Source organism: Neofelis nebulosa, chromosome 5 (genome assembly GCF_028018385.1).
Source record: "Neofelis nebulosa isolate mNeoNeb1 chromosome 5, mNeoNeb1.pri, whole genome shotgun sequence".
NCBI lineage: Eukaryota > Metazoa > Chordata > Mammalia > Carnivora > Felidae > Neofelis > Neofelis nebulosa.
The window spans coordinates 124592710-124605258 of NC_080786.1; the positions used below are offsets into that span (position 1 = coordinate 124592710).

A 12549-nucleotide genomic window follows, 5' to 3' on the forward strand; every position below is an offset into this window, starting at 1 on the left:
AGAAAAGACCCTGAATAGCCAAAGCAATCTTGAAAAAGAAAAGGAAAGCAGGAGGCATCACAATCCTGGACTTCAAGCTGTATTACAAAGCTGTAATCATCAAGATAGTATGGTACTGGCACAAGAACAGACACTCAGATCAATGGAACAGAATAGAGAACCCAGAAATGGACCCACTAATCTTTGACAAAGCAGGAAAGAATATCTAATGGAATAAAGACAGTCTCTTCAGCAAGAGGTGCTGGGAAAACTGGACAGTGACATGCAGAAAAATCAACCTGGACCACTTTCTTACATCATACACAAAAAAAATAAACTCAAAATGGATGAAAGACCTAAATGTAAGACAAGAAGCCATCAAAATCCTCGAGGAGAAAGCAGGCAAAAACCTCTTTGAACTTGGCTGCAGCAACTTCTTAATACATCTCCAGAGGCGAAGGAAACAAAAACAAAAATGAACTATCAGGAACTCATCAAAATAAAAAGCTTCTCCATAGCAAAGGAAACAATCAGCAAAACTAAAGGGAAACCGACAAAATGGGAGAAGAGATTTGCAAAGGACATATCAGATAAAGGATTAGTATCCAAAATCTATAAAGAACTTATCAAACTCAACACCCAAAAAACATATAATCCAGTGAAGAAATGGGCAAAAGACATGAATAGACAGTTCTCCAAGGAAGACATCCACATGGCCAACTGACACATGAAAAAATGCTCAGCATCACTCATCATCAGGGAAATACAAATCAAAACCACAATAAGATACCACCTCACACCTGTCAGAATGGCTAACATTAACAAGTCAGGCAACAACAGATGTTGGCGAGGATGCGGAGAAAGAGGATCTCTTTTGCACTGCTGGTGGGAATGCAAATTGGTGCAGCAATTCTGGAAAACAGTATGGAGGTTCCTCAAAAAATTAAAAATAGAACTACCCTACAACCCAGTAATTGCACTAGTAGGTAATTATCCAAGGGATACAGATATGCTGTTTCAAAGGGGCACATGCACCCCAATGTTTATAGCAGCACTATCCACAACAGCCAAAGTACGGAAAGAGCCCAAATGTCCATTGATGGATGAATGGATAAAGAAGATGTGGTATATATATATACCCTGGAGTAGTACTCGGCAACCAGAGAGAATGAAATCTTGCCATTTGGAACTACGTGGATGGAACTAGAGGGTATTATGCTAAGTGAAATTAGTCAATCAGAGAAAGACAAAAATCATATGACTTCACCTATATGAGGACTTTAAGAGACAAAACAGATGAACATAAGGGAAGGGAAGCAAAAATAATATAAAAACAGGGAGGGGGACAAAACGTAAGAGACTCTTATATATGAAGAACAAACAGAGGGTTACTGGAGGGGTTGTGGGAGGGGAGATGGGCTAAATGGGGAAGGGGCATTAAGGAATCTACTCCTGAAATCATTGTTGTACTATATGCTAACTAACTTGAATGTAAATTACAAAACAAACAAACAAACAAAGATCTTCAGTGAGGGGTGTTGTGGTGGTTCAGTTAATTAAGTGTCTGACTTCTGCTCAGGTCATGATCTCGCAACTCAAGAGTTTGAACCCTGCATCTATCTCTGTGTTGGCAGCATGGAGCCTGCTTGGGATTCTCAACCTCTTGCTCTCTGCCCCTCCCCCAGTCATGCACTAGCTCTTTCTCTGTCTCTTTCTCTCTCAAAATAAACAAATAAACTTTAAAAAATATCTTTAGTGACCCCTGCTACATACAAAGTATGTTCCTTATCTTTAATAATATATATGACATCTGCAGTACTCTCAGCCTAATCTACCTTTGAAACCTCATCCCACAATCCCCAGTACTTTTTGCCTTGTCTTCTTCATTTCACTTCTGCCCCGGTTCCATGTCTCTATCTTTCTATAATACATTAATCTAGTTGATAATGCTTTATCATATTTACTTTTAGTTTTATTCATTATATATGATGACACTTCAAGGAATAGGTTCTGATAGATCTTATTCTGCTACAAAAGGTTTGGGTTTCCACACTTATAAAAGGTTGTTTTCTTTCACTTTTTCTGAATATATGGAGGATTATCTTAAGAATATGAAGATGGAAACTAACCTAATTTTAAGAATGTTTTACTTATAATACCGAATTTTTTTAATTCATAGAAAGCCAGCTTATTGGAGGACCCACTCGTAGTTATCAATGTATGTATTACCTAATTATGAGATAATATTTAATAATTTTAGTGAATCACAATATAAGCAAATAAGTAGTATTAGTTTAACCAAAAAAAACAAAACAAACACAAACAAAAAACAACCATAGTTAGAAAGCTAAGTCTCTTATAGCATAACAAAATCAAAGCCAAGTTCCTTACCATTTTGGGCACCCTTCTGAGGACTTAACTCTAATTTATCCATGTTGTTATGAAAATGAGGCGCCAAGACTAAGAATACTATTTGACAGTTGTTCTGATCATTGAAGCTTGCAGTAGACCTATTACTACTAGACACTCAACCGTCTGAGACACACAGGCACCCCTAATATTTTTTTTTTCTGTAACACATTATGTTTTTCATGGTTCTTTTTTATTTATACTGTTGGAGCCCCACAAAAATCCTGTGTTGTGCATGGGGCAACTTGTAATTTTTGCCTTTTTTTGTATTGAAAATGCATTTAGACTTTGTGTTAGGTTCTGGGTACTAATAGAAACTAATGGACATCTGGAGGAAGGTATGTGGGAGAATAGAGCTGCTCATAAAATTGTAGAGAAATGAATTTTGAAAGGTTATAAGATGATAAAAGGAACTGCATTAAATGTTCAGGTAGATCAGAGATGAGGCAGTAGTATGGTCTAAATTTATGATAACTGGGTCTCTAGAAAATGAAAGAGAAAAGCCCTATTTTTTAGCATTTGTTAATTTCTATGGTGTAAATGCTCCCACCATAGCCATTTTTAAGCTACCAATATGGTATCACTGAATGAAGGACTGGGAAAAGATATGCAGTAACACAGCAATTTATAGTATTTTTATCATGTTGCTATAGATATAAATGGCCTCAATCATAGATAAAAGTAAACTAATAGTAAGTGATGCACTGTATATTATTTTTAAATATAATTTCTTTAATTTCAAGTTAGTATAATTTAATTTTTAATAATGGCTAGTTTTAACCACCAGTCTGCAAACTTCCTGAAAATTTAAACATTAGCCTTTATAACCTGGGAATGCCAGCTCTAGCAAATCACTAGATTAATATAAGATATGATTCCTTCAAATATTTGAAGTACACCACGGAGAAGACTTTAGCATTTATTCCAGAGATCATTACCAAACCAGTCAATGCAAAATATAAAATGGCAGATTTGGGATCAATTTTAGGATCACACTTTTTTTTTTTCTTAAGGTTTATTCATTTTTCAGAGACAGAGAGAGACAGCATGAGTGAGATAGGGGCAGAGAGGGAGGCAGACACAGGCTGCCTGAAGCAGGCTCCAGGCTCCGAGCTGTTAGCACAGAGCTCAACGCGGGTCTCAAACTCATGGACCACAACCTGACCTGAGCTGAAGTCGGATGTTTAATCGACAGAGCCACCCAGGTGCCCAAGACCACACTTTTTCGCAGTGAAATCTGCCAATGTGATTGCCTATTTGGAGCAACGGATTTTCACTGAAAGTATCTGAAATGACACTTTTTACTGAAAATGTCCAAGAGACTGAATGACCTTAGATAGCAATTTTGTAAAAGGCATCCAGAAGTGCTGTGGTTAGATCTAAATGATGCTTTCCAACTTTAAGTTTTGAATGATCATTTTGATTTTCAGATATTTGCTTTCGTAGGTCCATGATTCATGATTTCAAATCAAGAATGCCAAAATTCATTCATGAAATTATTTTTGCTGAGCCCCATGGAGAGGACTGCTTAAAAATGAACTGGGCAGGACAGCACACATCTCAGTGTTTTTACTACTGGCAAAAGGTTAGAAATATGAGGACTGGCTTATATCCCATCTGTCTGATGTTTCCCAGAGGAATAAAAGGAAAGTTAGAGGGACAATAATAATTTTCCCCCAGCAGTCTTCTAAGGAGAAGAGAAGGGAGAAACAGGATAAGCAAGAAAAATAACATGCCCACTCGTCCCTCAGTGTCTGACCTTGGCCCTGTCTCTGGAGTTAAACGTTAGGGATTTTAGTGAGGGGGGGAAATGTGTGAGGTTAACAAGTGGAGCTGTATTTACAGATTTCTCTATTTGTAGAGATATCCAAAATAGATGCCAGAAATGGAAAAAAAATTGCCAGAATTCATGGCTCTGTCTATCCAGGACTTGATAGAAAATTGAGAGGCATCCATAAATGAAAATTAACTAAAAATAAAGCTGTCATTTGTGTAATTTGAATATGCATGTGATTTATCGCAAACTTCTTCATGATTTTCAGGGTATTTTAATACCATTTAGAGTTTCAGTTTTGAAAGTTTAGAGATGATAATTCAGAGATTCACAAAAAAGAGAATCTGAGTATAGTCAGAGTGGAGAAGAAGAATGCTGTTAGGGCTAGGCTAGTAACCATCCACAGACAGTGTCACCTGTAAAGGTTCTAAGAACAATTTTGCATGCTTGATGCATTCTGATATTTAACTTTCAATCAGACGTTAATACTTGAATCTCTAAAAACAAATAACTAATGTGTATAAAAAGAGATATAGATATAATCATGAGGCTGGTTTATATTTCCCTTTTATCAACCTGTAAAAAGATCAAGTTCTAATCTGCTAGTCTTAAAGCAAAATTTTATTGAATCTTGATACATTAACTGCTTGCATTAAAAAAACATTGTGACTCATGCTGCGATAATGATACGGGTAATGCAACCAGTATTCTAGGCCATACATTTCACCTACATAGGAGCCCTCAGACGACTGCCACTAAGGTATAGGAAAGGAGAGTGAATGAGTGTCCCTGGGAAGGCACTGGGAGAACAATCCATAGTAGTCTGAAATCATTTCGAAAACTTACGTCTTATTTTTTTAATCAATGCAAAAATTTGTGATTTCTACTCCATAAGATATCTACATTTATTATAATAAAAATAAAACTAAAATCCAAAATGTTTACTCCAATATTTTTAGCATTATTGACGTGGCAGGAAGATGGACCATGTGCAGCCCACAGCTTCAGATATATCATGGCATAACACTCTGAACCCCTGGGCTTGTGCATGTCCCAGTTGGAAAGGCACAGACCTCCAGGATCAACAAGCTATCTCTGGACCTACAAACTCATTTGCATATATACAGTGTAATTTCATGTACATTTGGCATTTTCACAAACACTTCACTTAGTGGGGATGATGAGGCTGAGCTGTGCACAGGTTATAAGATTGAAAGGGACCTTAGGAGGCTACTTTGTCTAGTCTCTGGCCCTCAAGAATAATCACATTTAAATTACCAAAGACATAGGAGGACACATTGTTCCCTAAGCTCTGCACGGAAGGAATTCCATAAACAACCTTGGAAACCATCCCATTTTAACATCAGGAAGCTCCTTCTTCAATAGAAGCAAAATGCATTTTAACTCTACATTTCTTGGGAGACCTATAAAAAATAAATTCAGATAATTTAATTTAAAAACAGCCACTTGCACTAAGGGCCATCAGGTATATCCTACACGATGGCAACAATTTTATTAGAATGTCTCTAGAATATACATGGTATTGACGGTGAAATTAAAACGTCAGTTTAATTTTCTATTTGAAGTTTGATATTTAATCTTCAATATACTTTTCAGTTGCCAAGTTATAGTGAAGATTTTTATTTTACAAAGAGTAAGTAATTTTTTAAACAAAAACTAAACATATGTTATGCTAATAGTTAAAATAAGCAGAAAGGTACAGGCAAATCTCTTCTCGTGGGCAAAAATAAAGAAAGCTTGCTCTGTGTTCGCAGAAAAAGGAGTGTAGCTCTCTGCTAGTGAGGCTTTGTCGGTGCTTCTTCAGCATCTGGTAGGTAAGATGTGCTTAACAAATATTTGATGAATGAGCAAATGAATAAATAAATAAAGCACATTCAACTCTGAAGGACTTCTTCGGTTGAAGAACTAAACCAAACCAAAAGCTAAGAAAGAAGATTCTTTGGTGGTTATAGTCAAATATGTTTAAAAAGGAGAATGAGAAGTTCTCATTGTGCCCATGTATAGACTCAAAGGGAGAAAAATGTGGGCTTAAAAAGACATTAATCTTTTAAAGTTATCCATTTAAGATGGGGACTTTACCTCTCCCTGTCTCCAAAAAAAATCCTATTGGAGAGAAAGAAGCAATTAGAAAATTAGAATGCATTCACAGTATTGACCAGAAAGTTAAAGAACTTCTGAATATACCAAGCAATTGGACACAGATGAGAAAATTTAACAGACCTGAGAAAACTTTAGTATAATATAGGAAAAATAGAGACTTGCTCTGAAGTGAGTATTCCCATCAGAACTCCAGACTAGACTAAGAAGCAGAAATATGGCAAATGGTGGCGTACGTTAATCAAGGGGTTATGGAACAGCCATACCAGCCCCTCACTCTCAGATTTGCCATAGTATTTGTCTCCAAGATAAAGACTTAGGACAGGTTTCTAAAAAGAAATCTGGAATCGGCATTGCTACTGGAGACACCAGACTTGGTGCTGGTGTTTTATTCTAGGTGACTTTAAGTTGCTAACAGACGAATACTTGAGCTTCAATGGCAACTTCTTCTTGGGTCTTAAAACACAACAATCAGCTATGAACCTCCTCTCCTTTACCTCAGTGAAGTGAAGCCCCTAGAATCTGAACCAGCGTTCGCTATGATTTTCATATGTGCCAGTGATCACCAGACTGATGAAACAGGCACTGAAAGTGGAAGAAAGTGTCAGTACCAGAGGCAGACAGTAATATTAAAATGAGAATAATTAGGGGCGCCTGGGTGGCGCAGTCGGTTAAGCGTCCGACTTCAGCCAGGTCACGATCTCGCGGTCCGTGAGTTCGAGCCCCGCGTCAGGCTCTGGGCTGATGGCTCGGAGCCTGGAGCCTGTTTCCGATTCTGTGTCTCCCTCTCTCTCTGCCCCTCCCCCGTTCATGCTCTGTCTCTCTCTGTCCCAAAAATAAATAAAAAGCGTTGAAAAAAATTTTAAAAAAAAATGAGAATAATTAATATACTTAGTTTATTCCTAAGGCCATCAAAAACATAAAATAAAAAGAGACAAGAGTTTAGAATTTTAAAAGCATAACTACTAAAATTCAAATCCCATATAAGAGCTAACTAACCACAAAGCATGCAATGGGACACAGAGAAGAAATATGAAAGGGATATTTAAGGAAAGATTCTCATAGATACAGATATGCAGCATAAATTAGATATTTTGTTTTATTCTTTGCAATATAAATTGAAACTAAACTGCATCATCATTTAGATTAGAATCATTCTAAGAAAGATAAATCTCTTTCTAATTTTTTAAAAATTGGAAATTTGTGGTCTAATTCCCAGTGCTATGAACATCTTCATTTAAATAGGGAAATATGTTGGGGCACCTGGGTGGCTTGGTCGGTTAAGCGTCCGACTTCGGCTCAGGTCATGATCTCACCGTCCGTGAGTTTGAGCCCCGCGTCGGGCTCTGTGCTGACAGCTCAGAGACTGGAGCCTGTTTCAGATTCTGTGTCTCCCTCTCTCTCTGCCCCTCCCCTGTTCATGCTCTGTCTCTCTCTGTCTCAAAAATAAATAAACGTTAAAAAAATTTTTTTTAAATAAATAAATAAATAAATAAATAAGGAAATATGTGATTTTCTATTACCATTCAAAAGTAACAGTTGCACATCAATTGCTTTCATCTGATGATTTCCTTAATTGTATTTCCCAAATATTCTGAAAATCAGCTATTAATATACCCAGTTCATATATGAGAAAAGTGAGGCTGAAGAGGTATGTGGATTGTAGAGATCACAGAACAAGTGGCTCTTAGGATTTGAATCCAAGGTTAAGAGTACTTAGACTGTTTCTCTAATACTCACCTACTTTTTAGGTATTACTAAAATTAATGCAAAAATAGCATTAAAATTTTCACAGAGCTTCAGTTTAAGCTGTACCAATAAAATTCTAAAGTAAAAATTCCATGAAGAAGGAAAAATAATATCAGGTTATGTTTTAAACATAAAGTGGAGAAGTATAGTAAGTGTTCTCTGAGCCTGTGGACACAAAAAGATTTTTGATTTGTTCTGCTTTTCGTTTGTTTATTTTTAAATATCTAATGTATTAAGTTTCAAATCTTTTAATTTATTTTATTTATTTATTTTAAATGTTTATTTACTTATTTTGAGAGAGAGCATGCATACACGCACAGGAGAGGGTCAGAGAGAGAAGGAGAGAGAGAATCTCAAGCAGTCTCTGCACTGTTGATGCAGATCCCGTAGCAGGGCTCAAACTCACAAACCCGGAGATCATGACCTGAGTCGAAAACAAGCATTGGGTGCTTAACCAACTGAGCTTCCCAAGCACCCCTAACTACTTTATCTTTAAATGTTATTTATAATGGATTGATTTTGAGAATAAGATGGGCAAGCTCTTCAGAACACAAATTAGTAAAATACAGGTCCCAGATTACTGTCTACTGTTATATCTAAATTTTAACAGCTTACGTTTGAACAACACTTTGGAGAGTGGAGTAGTATTTCCCAAAATGTGTTTCATACAATGAATATCTTTCCAACAAGAGTGCTGGCTGAGGGCCAAACAAGCTTAGCAAACACAGTGATACATAAGTCTTTTTGGAGAGTCACAAACATATCTTTCCTCCCCTGGTAACATCTATTAATATCAGATATAATGTGGGAAATTATTGATTATTCTATTTAGTCCTCAAATCCTGTGCAAGAGATGACCTTATCCTACCTTTTCACGACCTATCAAGGTACCAGGCTATTAAGTAGCAGAGCAAGGATTTGCACTCAGATCTTCAGAGTAAGTCCAGAGATCTTTTCCCTTTCCACTTGGCTACAGTTCTTTTTTTTTTTTTTATCCCCACCAATACCTTCATGCTCTGTTTATTTTTAACCCATGTGTCCCATGCTGAAGGAAATTGCTTTTGCTGTCACTTCATGCAGTACTTTAGGATTTTGTTCCAATTTTAAGAGAGAATTCTTGATAACAGAATTGCTGTGTTAAGTATTTGTTTAAAGCTAAACCAGAAAACCACTCATGAGTAACAGAGGCAGTTAAATGGTACCATCTGGAGCAAGAGGCATCTGTAAGTATCCTTATTTAAGAACCAGTTTACAAATAATAACAGACCCCTGGAATTAAGCAGTTAGCTCCTTTGTTGTGAATAACAGCATTCAAGGGAAATGCTTGTTTCATTGCTTTTGAATCTTCACAAACAGAAATACCAGGATATTTTGGCTCTTTGCTTAGAAATACCCAGATGAGGATCTCTTAAATCAATAATATTTAGAGTAACAGATAATCCAGTCTCATAGAAAAGACCAAAAATAAAGTTTCATATTTAGAAGAAGAGCAAGTAAAACTGCTTAAAAGTGTAAAGTTGAACAAAAATCAAAATGGCTGCCCTAATGCTTCAGTGAAGATTGATTTCAAAGTAACTTTTTTCCCTGCAAACCTCCCTTCCTCCCTTCTTGTCTTAGCCTTTTGATTCAGGAACCTGGTACCACCCTGAAAACTACTAATTTGGGAGGCTGCAGCACATACATGATTCCTCTCGAAACTGGCTAGATCTGTATTTCTTTATAAATGTCCCAAGCCCCTTCCTCCAGGAGGGCTTGCAAATTTTGAAGGCCATAAACTGGGGCAACCTTCTCTGCCCAGAAAACCAATAAAGCTATTTTTCCTCTTTATCCCAAATTCTGTCTTCATGTATATTTTGGCTCCGAAGCACATGGTTTGGTTTTAGACAACACAAGGATATTAAACTTACCTAGATTACATCACAGGAAAGATGGGATCCATTTTTTTTTCCAATATATGAAATTTATTGTCAAATTGGTTTCCATACCAAACCCAGTGCTCATCCCAAAAGGTGCCCTCCTCAGTACCCATCACCCACCCTACCCTCCCTCCCACCCCCCCCCCCCCCCATCAACCCTCAGTTTGTTCTCAGTTTTTAAGAGTCTCTTATGCTTTGGCTCTCTCCCACTCTAACCTCTTTTTTTTTTTTTTCCCTTCCCCTCCCCCATGGGTTTCTGTTACGTTTCTCAGGATCCACATAAGAGTGAAACCATATGGTATCTGTCTTTCTCTGTATGGCTTATTTCACTTAGCATCACACTCTCCAGTTCCATCCACGTTGCTACAAAAGGCCATATTTCGTTCTTTCTCATCGCCATGTAGTACTCCATTGTGTACATAAACCACAATTTCTTTATCCATTCATCAGTTGATGGACATTTCGGCTCTTTCCATAATTTGGCTATTGTTGAGAGTGCTGCTATAAACATTGGGGTACAAGTGCCCCTATGCATCTGTACTCCTGTATCCCTTGGGTCAATTCCTAGCAGTGCTATTGCTGGGTCATAGGGTAGGTCTATTTTTTTTTTTTTTAATATATGAAATTTACTGTCAAATTGGTTTCCATACAACACCCAGTGCTCATCCCAAAAGGTGCCCTCCTCAATACCCATCACCCACCCTACCCTCCCTCCCACCCCCCATCTACCTTCGTTTGTTCTCAGTTTTTAAGAGTCTCTTATGCTTTGGCTCTCTCCCACTCTAACCTCTTTTTTTTTTCCCTTCCCCTCCCCCATGGGTTTCTGTTACGTTTCTCAGGATCCATATAAGAGTGAAAGCATATGGTATCTTTCTCTGTATGGCTTATTTCACTTAGCATCACACTCTCCAGTTCCATCCACGTTGCTACAAAAGGCCATATTTCATTTTTTCTCATTGCCACGTAGTATTCCATTGTGTATATAAACCACAATTTCTTTATCCATTCATCAGTTGATGGACATTTCGGCTCTTTCCATAATTTGGCTATTGTTGAGAGTGCTGCTATAAACATTGGGGTACAAGTGCCCCTATGCATCAGTACTCCTGTATCCCTTGGATAAATTCCTAGCAGTGCTATTGCTGGGTCATAGGGTAGGTCTATTTTTAATTTTCTGAGGAACCTCCACACTGCTTTCCAGAGCGGCTGCACCAATTTGCATTCCCACCAACAGTGCAAGAGGGTTCCCGTTTCTCCACATCCTCTCCAGCATCTATAGTCTCCTGATTTGTTCATTTTGGCCACTCTGACTGGCGTGAGGTGATATCTGAGTGTGGTTTGGATTTGTATTTCCCTGATAAGGAGCGACGTTGAACATCTTTTCATGTGCCTGTTGGCCATCCGGATGTCTTCTTTAGAGAAGTGTCTATTCATGTTTTCTGCCCATTTCTTCACTGGGTTATTTGTTTTTTGGGTGTGGAGTTTGGTGAGCTCTTTATAGATTTTGGATACTAGCCCTTTGTCCGATATGTCATTTGCAAATATCTTTTCCCATTCCGTTGGTTGCCTTTTAGTTTTGTTGGTTGTTTACTTTGCTGTGCAGAAGCTTTTTATCTTCATAAGGTCCCAGTAATTCACTTTTGCTTTTAATTCCCTTGCCTTTGGGGATGTGCCGAGTAAGAGATTGCTACGGCTGAGGTCAGAGAGGTCTTTTCCTGCTTTCTCCTCTAAGGTTTTGATGGTTTCCTGTCTCACATTCAGGTCCTTTATCCATTTTGAGTTTATTTTTGTGAATGGTGTGAGAAAGTGGTCTAGTTTCAACCTTCTGCATGTTGCTGTCCAGTTCTCCCAGCACCATTTGTTAAAGAGACTGTCTTTTTTCCATTGGATGTTCTTTCCTGCTTTGTCAAAAATGAGTTGGCCATACGTTTGTGGGTCTAGTTCTGGGGTTTCTATTCGATTCCATTGGTCTATGTGTCTGTTTTTGTGCCAATACCATGCTGTCTTGATGATGACAGCTTTGTAGTAGAGGCTAAAGTCTGGGATTGTGATGCCTCCTGCTTTGGTCTTCTTCAAAATGACTTTGGCTATTCGGGGCCTTTTGTGGTTCCATATGAATTTTAGGATGGCCTGTTCTAGTTTCGAGAAGAATTCTGGTGCAATTTTGATTGGGATTGGATTGAATGTGTAGATAGCTTTGGGTAGTATTGACATTTTGACAATATTTATTCTTCCAATCTATGAGCAGGGAATGTCTTTCCATTTCTTTATATCTTCTTCAATTACCTTCATAAGCTTTCTATAGTTTTCAGCATACAGATCTTTTACATCTTTGGTTAGATTTATTCCTAGGTATTTTATGCTTCTTGGTGCAATTGTGAATGGGATCAGTTTCTTTATTTGTCTTTCTGTTGCTTCATTATTAGTGTATAAGAATGCAACTGATTTCTGTACATTGATTTTTGTATCCTGCAACTTTGCTGAATTCATGTATCAGTTCTAGCAGACTTTTGCTGGAGTCTATCGGATTTTCCATGTATAGTATCATGTCATCTGCAAAAAATGAAAGCTTGACTTCATCTTTGCCAACTTTGATGCCTTTGA

At 37.6% G+C, this 12549-nt stretch overlaps 1 long non-coding RNA gene across 1 annotated transcript in view; it reads right to left on the bottom strand.

The window, feature by feature from the left end:
• The window catches only part of LOC131512693 (uncharacterized), a 176656-nt gene that overhangs the window by 90982 nt on the left and 73125 nt on the right, over positions 1-12549 (bottom strand). The gene's annotated exons all lie outside the window — the stretch shown is intronic.